Consider the following 14,538-nt stretch of genomic DNA (forward strand, 5'->3'; position numbering starts at 1 on the left):
ATCAGGGTGCTCAGCAAACAGCTCTGCTCTGTGACCTAGGTCAAGTCCCTTAATGATAGGGTGTCTGTTTTCCTTCTCAGTTTTTATTTTACCTATTTAGACTGTAAACAGGGTAAGCAGTGCTGGCCCAAAAGACTTACATGTCAGGCATGACACAGCAGAGCACTGATTTAGTCTAAGCCTTTAGCTGTCCCTGGAACTCATAATGAGAAGGGATTAATAAAGCTAAGAGATTATTATAAGAACTGAGCCTCACCACATTAATTTAAGAAGGTCCTTTAAACTGGTAACAGTGGAGCGAGACTGTTCTAGAAAGGCGAAGCATAACAGCAACAACAGACGAAGTCTCATAGAAGCAGAGTGCTCTAACATCAAACACACCAATTACAACAAAAAAGAGAATGGTGAATAGCTTGCTAATGGGCAAGCCAAAAGGGACAGAGTCTGATTTGAAGGGCACGGGATGAAATACTTATCAGTTCTTAGCCAAATAAATACTCAGCAAGGTTCCAGAATTTAAAAGATAATGACAAATTTTTTTCTTTTCTGGAAAAAAATCCACAGAAGTTTCTTCCTCTAACCCGAAACAGCCTTTTGTGCACATCTTCAGATAATAGTTTTGCATTCTAGAACATTTCAGATCGTTCACTTTGCTAACAGAGCTCACTGATACTGACTACAGTCCTCAGGTTTATTACTGTTTTCCAACTATCAATTCTTGCCTTAAAATTAGCAGTGTTCCCCTACCCCTGTGAAAGGAAAGTGTCTCCTCAAAAGAGTTCACTGTATGAGAACACAGCAACAACTCTGACTCTCAAGGGTAATCCACATATTCCGAGCAATTCCCCACCTTATGCTTGCTGGCTAGCATCTAACTAGTCTAATATATTCTTATTCCTTGGGGTTTTCTACTTGATGCCTACCACATTCTTTAAAAAAAACCACCCATGTGCTCCTGAGACTGGAACACGATTATAGACCAGCCCATGCTTTCCTGGGATTAAGGCCCAAGAGGTTGTTCAATAACAGTACACAACAGAACCTCCAATGAAGAATTCTCTCCATTGCCATCTCCCCAAAGGAGATGGAGATTTACTTCCAACCCTTTGAGGTTCCACACCTCAAAAAACAGAATTTAAAGGATCTCACAAGGAGGCCTGCACCCTGGTTAAAAATGCTTTATTGTCCATGCTGTCTGTACCAGCACAGCTTTAGCAAAGCTATTTCACTTGAGACTTTCCCAGCTGCATCTGCTCCAGGGATGGGGTAGAGGGAAAGGAAACCACCTCTCTGTTGTTTCTACAAGCTGCTCAGCACAACCTCACTGTTATCATTGGCTATAACAAATAGATGAAGAACAACAGACCAGTGAAAAATTAGCCCATCTTCTCATTCTGAGTGATTCTCCCCCTCCTTGGTCCTCTGAACAGTCTGTGGACCAGATAAATGCTTCTCCCCAGGAAATGACTCTTTTTCCTCCTGCTCAGGAAGGATTAAAACCAATTATAATGAATCCTCCTTAGGTATTAGAGAGGACCTGCCTGACCACACACATTTACACCCAGGGAAAAGCAGCTTTCCTCTCAGCACAGGCAGAATGCATTTCTCTGTTTTCTACTTCTTCACATATGCAACTGTGGATTCAGAATTATCTATCACCCCCAAAATGTAGAGTTTATTATCTATCAGGCCCATGATAGATTAATTATCTATCACCCTCAATGTAGAGTTTTTGAAAGACAGCGTCTGTACCTCCTACCCTTCTTACAGAAAAGCAGACTAGCCACCTTCACTGCTATGGCAGGCAGAAGGACAGACCCACCTGCACATTACAGCTTTGAAAAGTTCAGCTACATTTGCTTTCTGCCCAAATTACAGCAAACAAAATGAGAGACCTCAGGGATTATTCCACTTTTAGCCTGTACTCATCTAAGAAGATTGCCCTCCAAGATCAGCTTCCTACTTCATGTAGCTTTTTCTGGTTAAAGGGGCAGCAGGAGTCATTCAAGTCTTTGGGCTTTTTGTATTTCCCTATTAAGGATCTGTTCGATGAGAAGGCCATGAACTGGCAGAGCAGCAGCACAATAATCAGTGTGGAGTAGTTGTAACCAGAGCAGATCTTTACCCGTAGATGCTGAACTGTATTTACCCTACAAAACCAAGCCTGACCTCCTCCTGCCTTTTGCCTGTGCCCTACCAGCACCCCTTTTTTACTGTCTTGTCTTGAGTTTCTGTTTACTGAGGTGCTGGGTTGTCCCAGTAGTGGTGTCTGCAACCAGCAGGCCTTGCCACTCTCGCCACCAAATTTCCTGCAGTTTTTCCTGGGATGCTGAAATAGACCAAGAAATGACAAGTATCACAGCAGTAGGCCTTTAGGAACACTGCACAAAGCAGATAATATCTGACTGAGATAATCCTTAGGTCCACACTGCAGCTTTTTCTTGCTAAACCGTGGAAAATCTGCAACATACCCTACTACTCAGAAACTTGAGCTGTACTTAGACTTTTGTCCTATGGAACAGATCTGTTTCACTGTGACAAGCCATGGAAGCAAACTCAGTAGTTGAGTGGCTCCCCTTTGATCATCCCAGTTCTCTGGGGATGTGCACATCCAGCATGTCACCCTGTGATCCCTCCCAGCAGCCAGCCTCTATTGAGAAGCCACAATTAGACTAGAAAAATCCAAGCACCTTGCAGCTACCAGTAGAGAAAGTGCACTGTGAATCCCTTGTCATCACACAGAGAGTCAAACACCATGAAATTAGTACTGATGGTGCCTTGTTTTAGCAGTTACAGTAAGACATCTGTTGCTCTCAGGTACAGCCCTCGCTCCATCTGCAGAGTTCTTTAGTGGAGAAAAGAGACAACAGGAGCCAGTGGACTTGACTGAGAGAGGAGCTTTTTTGCTTGGACAATACCAGCAGAGAAGGGTAGATCACAGACACTCATCTCTGTGCAGTTGCCAGAAACGGGGGTGCCCCTGAAAAAAAGACAGACTAATCCATGTACAATGTCAAAAAAAAAAAAACCAAAAAAACTCTGATGTGACTATTTTTGTTGAGCTCAGCACCCAAGGAGCATGTTCCAAATCAGGAATGGCAGTGAAAGTGTCTTAGTTTTGGAAAAGAAGTTTTCACTTTGTGATGTTACAGATTAAGCGCTCTGATAACCCAGCAGCTGAACTGAGCCCAGTAGCTCTTACTTCAAACAACAAACACACAAACCAGCGTGCAAACAAAGCCTGGAACATTTAATTCCATGAATCATTTCAGACTGGGGCCTTTGGCTCTTGCGTGCTTTTCATTCTGCTCCTTTTTAAAGCTATAAATGAGGTCCGTATGGCTGGGACTACAAAGGAAACTGCTCCCGACGTCCTCACCATCCTCCCCAGAAGATGTTTCTGAACTGTTTCCAAAGGTGACTGCATGGCATGGGAGAGAGAAGAAACCACCAAACCTGGGCAGAGAAAGCAGAGGAAGGTCTCCACTCCCACAGTATTTGTGCCTTACAGTTTTCTGCCTGGCCCTGGAAGAATGAGACATCTTCATGCCCTGCAACTGAACATTACTCACTCTCACACATCACCTACAAGGAACTCGGCAGTCTCAAACAAGATCAAACCAGAGACCCAGTGTCTGGTATCTTAGCAGTGTTGGCAAACAGATGCAAGAGATCTTAGTGGATAATTATAGAAGAATCTACCCACAGAGGAAAGACGACATCAGATTAATTCTGTGGGGATTATTTTTTACCTTGAAGCATGGTGCTTCTTATCCATTTTACTGGGATGAGTGGACAGCATACTACCCCAGGACTCCACTACCGCAAACTCAATTACTATAGAGAGTATCCAGGCAAGCATGTTTGCAATTCACGGTTTGGGCATGATGCCATAGCTGTGACCCCATTACCCAAACCCTACATTGACTACCTATGACAAAATGATTTTACAGAGTCATAGTTATTTCGTAAATCATCACAGCATATTATATTAAATGAACTATGCAGCACATTAAGCCTGTACTTAATTGAAGTAAAACAGGACATTTGTACAGCAAGAAGCAGAGTGCATTATTAGCTGTTTTGCTGAACCAGGGTCCTATTAATTGGCTGATAACTGACCTTCTGTTTCAGTGGTCTTTAGGCTATAGGCTTACAAATCTGCAGGAAGCATCACAGTCCAATCCAATGCATTCCAGTCATTGAAGGCATATTTTCCCAAACCTCAGGAGTTTTCACACTGAAGAGGGAAAGGGCATGAAATGAGAACACTCCCAGCCTTGCAAAATAAAGTGCACCATAAGGAAAGGTGCCTCTAAGCTGACAGAAGATGGAGCCATCCTGCATTCGTCACTGACTTTCATGATAACTGTTCTGCCATGGCATCAGCGGGGCCAGGTGTATCCTGGGCTGTGTGACTCAACAGCCTTATGGTACCAAAGGTTTAATTCAACTGGAACTCATTCAGCTTCCACTGGGAACTGCGTGTTTCCATCATCTCTCAGCAGGGACTCACCAACTCACATACAAAGGCCAAATGATTTTTAAAAGCCTCTGATTCGACCTGGCCTGATTTTAGGGCTTCCAGCTTGAAATACTTTCAGCCCCAGGGGTGCACAGCTGCCATACTTTTCACTGGAGCCATCTGAAGAAAATCAGGATAGAGATGTCCCTGACTGGTAAAACTTGAGTCACTAAATCTGTGGTCACTTTTCAAACATCTGGGCTTGAATGATAAGATCAGGAATGTAGACGAATCATCAGGGCTGGGAAATGGGCAGATGAGCATGAGATTTGTTTGTCTTAACTCTTCGATGTTATGTTTAAAACAAATATTCTTTAAATATATCACCCGACTTCCTTCTTACATTGGTGATTATGCAGAGTAAGGTCAGTGAAATTAATAAAGTTACAGAAAACAAGACTAAGAACAGAATCAGTTTTTTGGGTATTAAAAATATGGATCATAAGCACACAGTTTTGGCTGTTTCTTTCTCTCTGCCTTTAATCTGATGGAAAAAAAAAAAGCCAGGAGGATGAATGAATGTCAGATGTGAAGAAAATCTTTGGGCTTTCAATTTCCTATTATAAACCAGGACTAGAATAGTAAAAAAGCAGCAGAGGTCAGGAACAAGATACAGTGAAAAAAAAGCAGCATGCACACTCTTATTCCAGGGATAATGGACTCAATCTGCTGTATATGAAAAGAGACGCTAGGAGAGAAAGGCCAGAAATAGCAGAAGGTTTTACAGGGCAAGGGAGGGATACTGTTATTTGTACTAGATCTACATATGGTTCAGTCTGAGGTTTTGTAGCTGGAATTCTGAGAGCCTGGCATCTGCCACCCCACACCACAGCCTCTTACCTAAACCACAGAGCGAGCACACATGCCCTGCTTTGCCATCTGGGAGGAGTCAGAAGATGAAGAACAATTCTGGAGCCACCCCAGAAGCCAAGACCTATGTCTTCATCCCAGAGCGCCTGAGGAGGGCAGATGTTTGGTTTCAGTTGGATTAAGCTTTTGGCTGGAGATTAAGTTTTGTTGTGGGTTGGCTGCTGATCTTAGCTGGATAGCTTTCCTACATATCTGCCAAAAATGCCTAGAGTAACCCATTGGCTCTTTTCATGCAGTCTGTCAACAATCAAAGTCAACACATAACATCAAAACTACATATTTTAAAATAAATGGAAAAAATAGGTTGGGATGGGTATGAATTCCCTCAGTCTCTCTTCCCCGCTACTAACTTCCCCTGCTTACCAGTGCCTGCATTCCTCCTCCTGCCTGTTCAAAACATGGAGAAAAAAGGAAACTGCTGCCACCACTTCAGCCACAAAATTGTAGCTATTGAGGGAATCCAGGAAGAGCAAGACATTGTTCATACACACCAAGGAGGGAGGACTGATGACTTCAGAAAGATGAAATATATTATCACGTTGCTTCTGAACAACTGTGCTCCAGGCATACCCCCAGAAACTCATTTACTCCCAAGCCTGAAAAAGATTAGATCTAGATCCAAACGTCATGGCCAAGCGTGGCGTTTCTGTCTGGTTTGCTGACTGGGGGCTCCTTGTTCCTCTAGGAGAAGTCACAGGGGAGTCCTGACCCCGCCAGTCTTTCGAGGCTGGCTACTGCAGTGCTTCTGATCCCTAGCAAGGGAGTGGGCTAGGTGCAAGGAAAGCACATCCTGACAGGCATCCTGAACCATCCTTTTTTCATTGCTAAATTTACTCTCTTACATGGAGGCTATAGCATATGGCAGCTGTTTGCAGGGTAAAGAGAGAAATCAGGGCTATTTGTGACATCTGTTTAAGGGCTCTTTAGTATACATGCAGCTTCTCTTGTGATCATTGCTTTATCTAACCATAGTTTCTACATTCCACCGCACAAATGCTTCCTAACATCCTGATATTTACCCTTTCTGGCACCATTAAATTCAATGCACGGAGGGGGGTGGAGGGGAGCATGGTGGGGTAGTTCATGTTTAAGGCCAGCTGCAGTCCAAAGCCAAACTGGCACCCCATATGGCTCTGCAGGCTTTGGAGGGCACCTGCTAAAACTGGCTCCTTTCTCTTATGCAGACTTCAGCACTTGAGGTAAATCCTAGTTTCCTCGGTTAATGTTTGCTCCTTCCTCAGGAAAACACTCATGGAAATTAGTAGCAGCTTTTTCTGAGGTACGATTTAGTAATAACTGATGTCTGCATTCCCCTTGGTTCTCATCCAGTGCTGTTATTTATTTCAGCATCCGGCAAGCATAAAACATTCCCTTTGTGATTTAGTAGCATTTTACAATGAGCCTGCAAGCTAAGAGTGACTGCACAAGACATAGAACAACGGAGAACTTAGTCCAGACCAAGGACGCTACCTTTTCCTTTTTTTCAGGAACTGGTGTGGAAAGGCCCACGTCTGTGCTGGTGTGTGCTTGCACCTTGCAAGCGGCTGGGCTGCACAGGCACTCCCTGTTGGGACAGTCCAGCTTCACCCTCGCCAGAGCCTGAGCGAGCAGCACCCCTGCCTGCGCTGGGCCAGGCTGCTGTTGGAGGTGGCTCCAGTGGCTTCTGAGTACCAAGGCATCGCAGCTGTGTGCTGGCACCCTAGAGTGCCTGTAGCTGTACTTGAATTTCACTTATAGTTACTGATATTCTCAGGACAGGATTTTAGAGCGGCCGGTGTCAAGGTTTGGATTCGTTAAGTCTTGTGGAATCAGAAATTCCCATCCTAGCAGGGCTCACTCGGTCTTAGTTGTTCAATATCCAAAGCAGATAAATTAATGGTCATACAGGATTGGGGTAGAAGGAGGCAACTTCTTTGTAAAACCTCTTTAAAACTTAGATAATCTTTGGCTTGTCAGTGTGTACAGTGGAGGCCCTGTGAGGGCTTTTGTTACATCTTTGGACATAATCCTCACTCTTGCAAGACCTTCTGTGCTGGCCAGCCGATGATTGCCTTCGCCAAGATATCTGCATTTCAAAAACACCATACTGTTACAAAGTGCCCATTTCTGCCTGCCTTTACAGAGGCAGACAGTTTTCTCCCATATGAATAACCTTTTTGCGGTCCAATGAGTAAGTGCTGCTCCTCTGCCGGGGCTCAGCCCTGATACTCAAGCTGCAAGGTGTTGCAGCACTGAGGGCTATTTGATCAGCTGCTATTGTTACAATAAAAGCTATCCCTGACAGCCATAGGTGAAATCTCTCTTGGGATCAGCATTTCTTGCTGACTCTAAATAGAAGGCTTGGCAGAACGCCCTATGCTTTACAGATATTTTTTGCTGGAAAGAGAAAAATCCTCCTGCGGGGCTGTAGAGCCAGCTCCCTAAAGCCCTTGACCCTAAATGTGTAATCTCTCTGGAGACCCAATGTACATGAAGAAATATAATCTTCTTGAAGCATCTGCCATCCGCATTGTGTTAAAATATGGCTGGGACGCAACTGTCAAATCTCCAGGTCACTCACTGCAGAATCCTTTGAAGGGCAATAAAAAACCCAACCAAATCTGAAAGGAGCTCATGTACACAAAGGGATCTCTCTGTATTGCTCTAAGGGTTATTTTACCATGGCTGCAGCCTGAGAGGCTTCTGTGGCATCCAACAGACATTTCACCTGCTTTTGTGTCCTGCGAAAGTAATAGCTCACAACAGATGGGAAATGGAGCTGAGTTTCATGAGGTCGCTGTAATGCAAATCCTTCACCTGCTGGGACCTATGCGGTGCGTGAGCTATGCTGGGGAATACAGAAAGAGCTTTCCTGCTCGCACAGGGGCAGATCAGATGGAGCATTCGGCGAGAAGGCCTGGGAGGGCTGCCTTCGCAAATGGATCAGCCTGACAGGTCAGCTTTCCCACTGGAGTGAAAGGGAAGGAGAGGTGTCTGTTATCACAGAAGTTACAGAGGAAAGGGATGTCTGCTGGGGATTTAGTTTCCTTATACAGTTTTTTGAGCCAGGTGGAGGACTTGGTCTCTGCTCTGAAGACATAGGCATAGGGAGCAGGAAGAAGTGAGAGCTAAAATGCAGAACTAGCATGGAGAAAGCATCAGTGTGGCTTGTCAGTGATACTCTGATCTGCTGTTGTTTCAGTTTTCTGCAACTTTTTTCAACATTGTAAACTCGCCTCCTTGACATCTGCCCTGCCCTTGTCCTCAGTCTTCCCTTCCCCCACTTCTCCCTTTAATGCTGGTGTCCTTGTTTCCCCTTTTGTACTTATGACCTTTTCACTATGCAGGGATTAGTATCTCACTCATAAATATGTGAAATAGATACGCAGATGATTTAATTTGCTGGGTTTTGTAGGGCTGGCAAGACAGACTGGCATGGCGAGAAGAGTATGTTCTAGCGGGTCAGATGAAGAAAACATCCTGTGTACAGGATGAGTCACAGGAAACAGGCATACAAGACACCAGCACTAGCCCAGCAGGGAGACCTCAGGGGATGGGGACGAGGTGGTAAGACATAAAGGCCAGGCAAATAAGGAAGAGCAGAAGAGAAGGTCAAGGATGTCCCTGCCTCCCCCATTTGTTATGTGTCTGTCAGGGAGAAATTATGAGAGTGGGGAACGTGAAAAGCAAAAGGGGAGCAGAAGTCCACTCTGGGTACAGGCGGTTTGAGTTGCTGGTAACTCATTTGGGAAGATATGCCAGAGGAGCCAAGAAAAATGCAGGTGTGGGGAGATGGTGGCAAGCGAGGAGGGAGGCAGAGGTCTGAGGCATGAGGAGGAGATGGCAGTCAAAGCTCTGTAACTGGATGGGGGCACCCAGACAGGGGAGACAGCTGAGCTGAGCAGGGATTCCTGAGGAGGAGGATAAATAACAGAGAGGTCATGAGAAGGTGACAGTGCTGTGGAGGCCCGGCCAAGGAAAAGTTGTCAGGTGGCAGGGATTAAATCACCAGATCCAAACCAGGGAGTTGAGACGAACACCAAAGCCCTAACATGCAATAAGACCTTGCCAGGAGGCAGTTGGTGAGGCGAAGAGGAAGGACAGGACTGAGGCAATGGAAGATAAAGCAGAGAAATAGGGTTTAATGGACCATACATGGCGGCAGCCACTGCCAGGCTTCCAGCTGGCTTTGCGGGCAGCCATAAGGTCACAGGCAGCCTTGCTTGGACACAGTGTAGTGGCAACACCACCTTCACCACCAGCGTCATGCTGGGTGCATGCCTGGCTCTCGTCCAGAGATCAGTGGCCAGGACAAGTGAGGCCTATGCTGGGCATTTGGAGATGTTCATGCTGCTTTCAGCAGTCACACAGCACTAGCATGGTGCTGGAAGCCACGCTGCCTTTAGTGCGCAATCAAAGGGCAGCTGTGCTTTGTCGGCACATTTGTCAACCAAAATATAATTATAATTGCCATCCTAACTCCAAACAGCCTCTGCTGAAGAGCCAGATTACAGTCCAATAATGTTAAAAACCTGTTTTGCCAGAGCATGCCAGCATCCGGCTAATGTGGACATCCGTGTGTCATCTGTAGAGGAGTCCCTGGGAGGAGGCTCCTATTGTGCCACCAGCCGTGCTCCCCTCCGGTGGTGCCCCTGGCATGCTTTGGATAATTGACAGGGATTCACCTTCCTGTGTGACGCTGGGAGACAAGGCTGGATGAAAGGGACAACGGAGGTGCCTCACAGACATATTGGCCAAGCTGTTTTATTAGTGGAACAAAGCTGGGATGTTTACCCTTAAGCTTAAAGACTTCAAGATAATTTTTTTTTAATGCTTACTATGGTATCATAACACTTACAGATCCTCCTGGGGACAGGGTTACATCAACTTTACAACAAAAAGACAAGTCCTGGCGTGGAGACCTTGCAATGTGACTGAGATTAGAGATGGCTGATAGGCACCAGTGGCCAACAGATGGAGCAGAAGAACAGAAGGACGCCTAGGATCAGCACAGCAGCCTGGGTGGGAGGGAGTACTTTCGCTCCATGCCTTAGCTGAGGAAGAGGAGTGGATGGCTCTGGCTAGGCTGGTTACACACCACTCTCATTAGCAATAAGAGGGTATAGACAAAGGGGAAGGCAAAGACATCAGAAGGTCCCCAAGGTGATAACTCCCTTTTTGGTTTTTTTTAAGATGGAGCAGGATAGTGTGTTTGCTTTAGACATCAATTTGATTTAAAAACCTTACGTAAAATACATTTGAAAAATATGGCCCTCACCCCCCTCTCTGAGCTGAGCGCTCATCGATAAGAGGCTCTAACCCGCTGCCAGATCAAACTGAGGCCCTCCCACATACCAAAGCGAACACACATCCTGCAAAGTCAAGAGCTGTCAACTCAGAACATAACCTGCTCCCCTGCTCCATGAGTATGCAGAGCTTCATTTTGGATCTTCTCAGGATTTCATGTGCTCAAGAAAGTGGCAGTGAGTGGGCCTAGACTGCTGTTGGCAGCTAAGCAGGTGACAGCTTTTCTTTGCCAGCAGAAGTTACAATGCAATCAGTGGTGCAGTGTAGAGGCCACCAGCTATGTCTATGCATCTAAACACACACACTCACTATGTGTATATGCATTTATATGAAGGATCAGTTGAAATTGTTCATTATTCCACATACACTGAAACTCAAAGAGATTGACCAGAGAATTCAGAAATTTTTGCTGAATTTAGCCCTGAAAGCCTGTTATGTTCCATTGTGTGAATGTTAGAGCAAAGGCACTGAACAATAATTGCTAACTTGCAGCTATACTTGTGCCTGAAGGCAAGTGTGAAAATGTTTTCTGCCCTCAGCTTCCAAAGCAGTGACAAGTGCAGCTGTTGCAGGCTTTAATGGAAGCTACAGCTCACCAACAATCGGCCCATCTGTGTTAAATTGCCAAAGATGGTGTTCAGACAGGAGGCTTATGGTACCTGTGACTGCAGCATGGACTGGCAGCGGAGGTAAGGCGTGGAAAGGGACAGGTTGCCAAAGAAGCTGATGGAGAAAGAGGAGCAATAGAAAGAGCTGTGGCATCAGATAAGCGGTCTGACAACAGACACAGCAATGTAGATAAACTCTGCAGTAACAGCAACAACACAAGCTGATAGAGCAGATGGTCGCCTCAGTTTAGCCTCTAACATGGCTTGTTGCCCCTAGCAATATTTACCCAAAAGTACTCTACTGATGGAGATGGGTTTATGTAGCACACAGAGGTAAATCAGTCCTATTTTGTACAAGATAGAACCATGCTGCCTATCAGCTTTGACAGTCCCTTCATGTGCTGGCTTTAACTTGGGCAGACAGAGCTATGTAATGATGTACAAAACCGTTTCTAGGACAGCTTCAGATGGTGGAAACTGGGTAGCACTTTCCCAGGTCCCCAGCTTTCTTGGAACTTTCACTCACTCCTCAAATATGGGAACTTGGTGAACAGGTAGAATGTTAAACTCCCTTTCCCATGTCTGTAATGATCTTCTGGGAGATGTCCAGACATCTCCATCGGCTCCCGATCAGTGGTATTTGGGGTTAATCCTGACGTACTTCAAGGCCTGAAGTGAGAATTATTTAACTAGTTTGTGAAAAGCACTTAGAGATCCTTTAGTAAAAACCAAAAAAGAAAGGCAAATACTGTTATTCTCATGCCCAAAATACTAGGTAAAGAACCACACTGAAGTAGCAATACAGATAACCACAAAGGAGAGAGAAATTCTGGAGTGTCCCATGTTTGAAAGGCCAGAGATCTACAAGCATTATGCATATCTCAACTCACATAATTAATAAATATTCTCAACTGCATATGTTTACTTATTTTTATTAAAGAGCAAATTGCGTGTATTTGCTTCTCTTTTCTTCTTCATTATAGCATCAAAGCAGGACAGCATGCCACACAACAGTATAAACAAACAGAATCAGCAGATACTTAAGAGTCTTTAGCTCCTAAATTGACTAAAGCATAAACACAAACTGACGTCAAGCATTTGGGATTACCATTTAAAAATCTCTATTCTCTCTGATGCTAATGAAGGCCATTCATATCAGAAAATCCAGTGGCTACAAAAGGAGTGAGCAGCCCAGACTCCAGAGTGAGGAGTCAAGGAGACCGTCTGCTTCTCTCAGGATAAAAAAACCTGCCAGTTTGCTTTAGACCTGCGAGAAGTCCCAAACATGGAGAACATGCAAGAGCTGCTTCCAACCTCTCCAGCTCTTGAAGATTTGGGAATGTAGATGTCAGCACCGGTCCTCGCTCTGCCACCATTACCAGCACTTGTAGCACTTCTAGCCCCCGCTCTACCCATCACAGTCCTTGTACGGTGGCAGCTTGTCCCGGCTGCACACTGGAGCTGCACAGCACACCATGTGCAATGCAGTCTGCAGCTGTGTGATGTCAGTGACCTGCCCCAAGGCTGTGACAAGTCACCTTCCACATTTGGTCTCAGTTGAGTAGCCAAAACTTTAAACAAGATGCTCTCAAGCAGGATCATAAGCAGTGATGAAGCTTATATAGGATCTCAGTCTTTCTTCCTGGAACCCATGGAATTAAGAGTACGTTTTATAAGGCAAAATGCATTCCTGAGTTGGCATTTGCACTAATTCAGGCGCTGAAGTGGTATAGCCACATGGCAGCATGCTGTGTGAGCCCAAGGTATTCTGCTTCTCAGCATGATTAACTCAGCAGGATGGAGCACAGCGCTGTATGGCTTTTAGTACCTCTACCAGCTTAACGAGTGCTAGCTTGCCTATCTCTAGGTGATGTATTTCTCCACAGGGTGTAAGTCAGGAATCTCCTAGAGAAGAAGAGAACTACATATTTCAAACATCCCTTCTACTTCAGAGTAAGTTCAGACAAACATAAACTTCTGGGCAAGCAGCCAACTTTTCCATTGCTGCAGGTAGTAAAGGTCTCAGTGGGAAAGCGCAGCTTTTTATTTGAAGCAGTGGTGCCTTTGGACACAAACTAACCAGTGCGGCCCCAGCCTCTGCCTAGGACTTCTGTCAAGACAGCACTGTTTCCTTTGACATCTGTGCTAGCTACCCAGGGGCCAAAAGCAGAGCAGGTATGGGGGACACCACCTGCTTCTGTAACTTCCCTCTTGTTCACAGAACAGTAAAGTGAACAAAGTGGCCAAACCCTTGATGGAGCAAACCCTTCCCATCCTGGAAGAAATAAGCTATACCATATAGTACAAATTCACTATCATGCCTGTGGATGACTCACTAGTGATGAGCCTGACGCTCAGAGCCTTACAGCTCTTAAAATCAAAGTTCCCCTGTGCAAGTGGAGAGCAACCTCTGCTAGCTTAAAAACCCGAGTGGTGCCGAGGCCCCCAGGCAGCAGCAGAGCTTGCTCCATTTCCTGGGGCAGGAGGTGGAAGGAAGGGAAGGTCCCTTCCTCAGGGGCTGGCTCAGGACACTCCAAGGGGAGTAAGGGAAGACAGATGCAAGTGGAGGCCATTTGCCAAGCAAGGACAAGGCTCCGGAGGTCTCACCAGCTCTGTGACCCTAGGAGGTCATTAGGTGCCAAAGCAGCTCAGCAAGGGGGATGCACAGTGGGAACAGCTTCTCATTTAGCAGGGGCTGCACCAGAACAGAGATTTCTTTCTACAATAGGGGGTGGATTGCAGAGGGATTTGGTAGCTGCTAGTGCACAGGAAGGAAGGGGAAGGGAGCAGTTTCCTTCTCAGGTGGTTCAGCTGCTGTTTGCAGGCAGAACTGAAGTAAAGAACTTGGGTCTGCTGTCGTCCCCCTTGAATACCGGGCATGTTGCAAGTACCCAGGACCCAGGATAAACAAAAATAGAAGAACGTTTGGTTTCAGTTCACATCTTAGTGGTGGCTCATGTTTTATTCATAGTACAAAAAGGGCAGAAGTTGGCATGAATGAAAAAGTCTCATTTCTTTCTGTGCAGGTTTCAGAAAACCAGTCAGCAGCAGAGCAATGCTGTTGAACTCAGGAGGACTTCAGTCACCCGCTTCCTAATTCTCAAAGCAGAGCTTTTTTTACCTTTAGTCACAGGACTAGCCAAGCAAAACCTTGATTGGGTTATTCTGCTTTAATTACAAAATGCACTCTGACCAAAGGCGCAATAGTACCTGGTACACATGTACACATTTCTCTCAGCTTTAACACCA

The 14,538-nt window shown here is 45.5% G+C and overlaps 1 protein-coding gene across 4 annotated transcripts in view; it reads right to left on the bottom strand.

Moving 5' to 3' along the window:
• The window catches only part of RAD51B (RAD51 paralog B), a 473,504-nt gene that overhangs the window by 432,706 nt on the left and 26,260 nt on the right, over positions 1-14,538 (bottom strand). The gene's annotated exons all lie outside the window — the stretch shown is intronic.

Source organism: Phalacrocorax aristotelis, chromosome 9, assembly GCF_949628215.1.
Source record: "Phalacrocorax aristotelis chromosome 9, bGulAri2.1, whole genome shotgun sequence".
Lineage (NCBI taxonomy): Eukaryota > Metazoa > Chordata > Aves > Suliformes > Phalacrocoracidae > Phalacrocorax > Phalacrocorax aristotelis.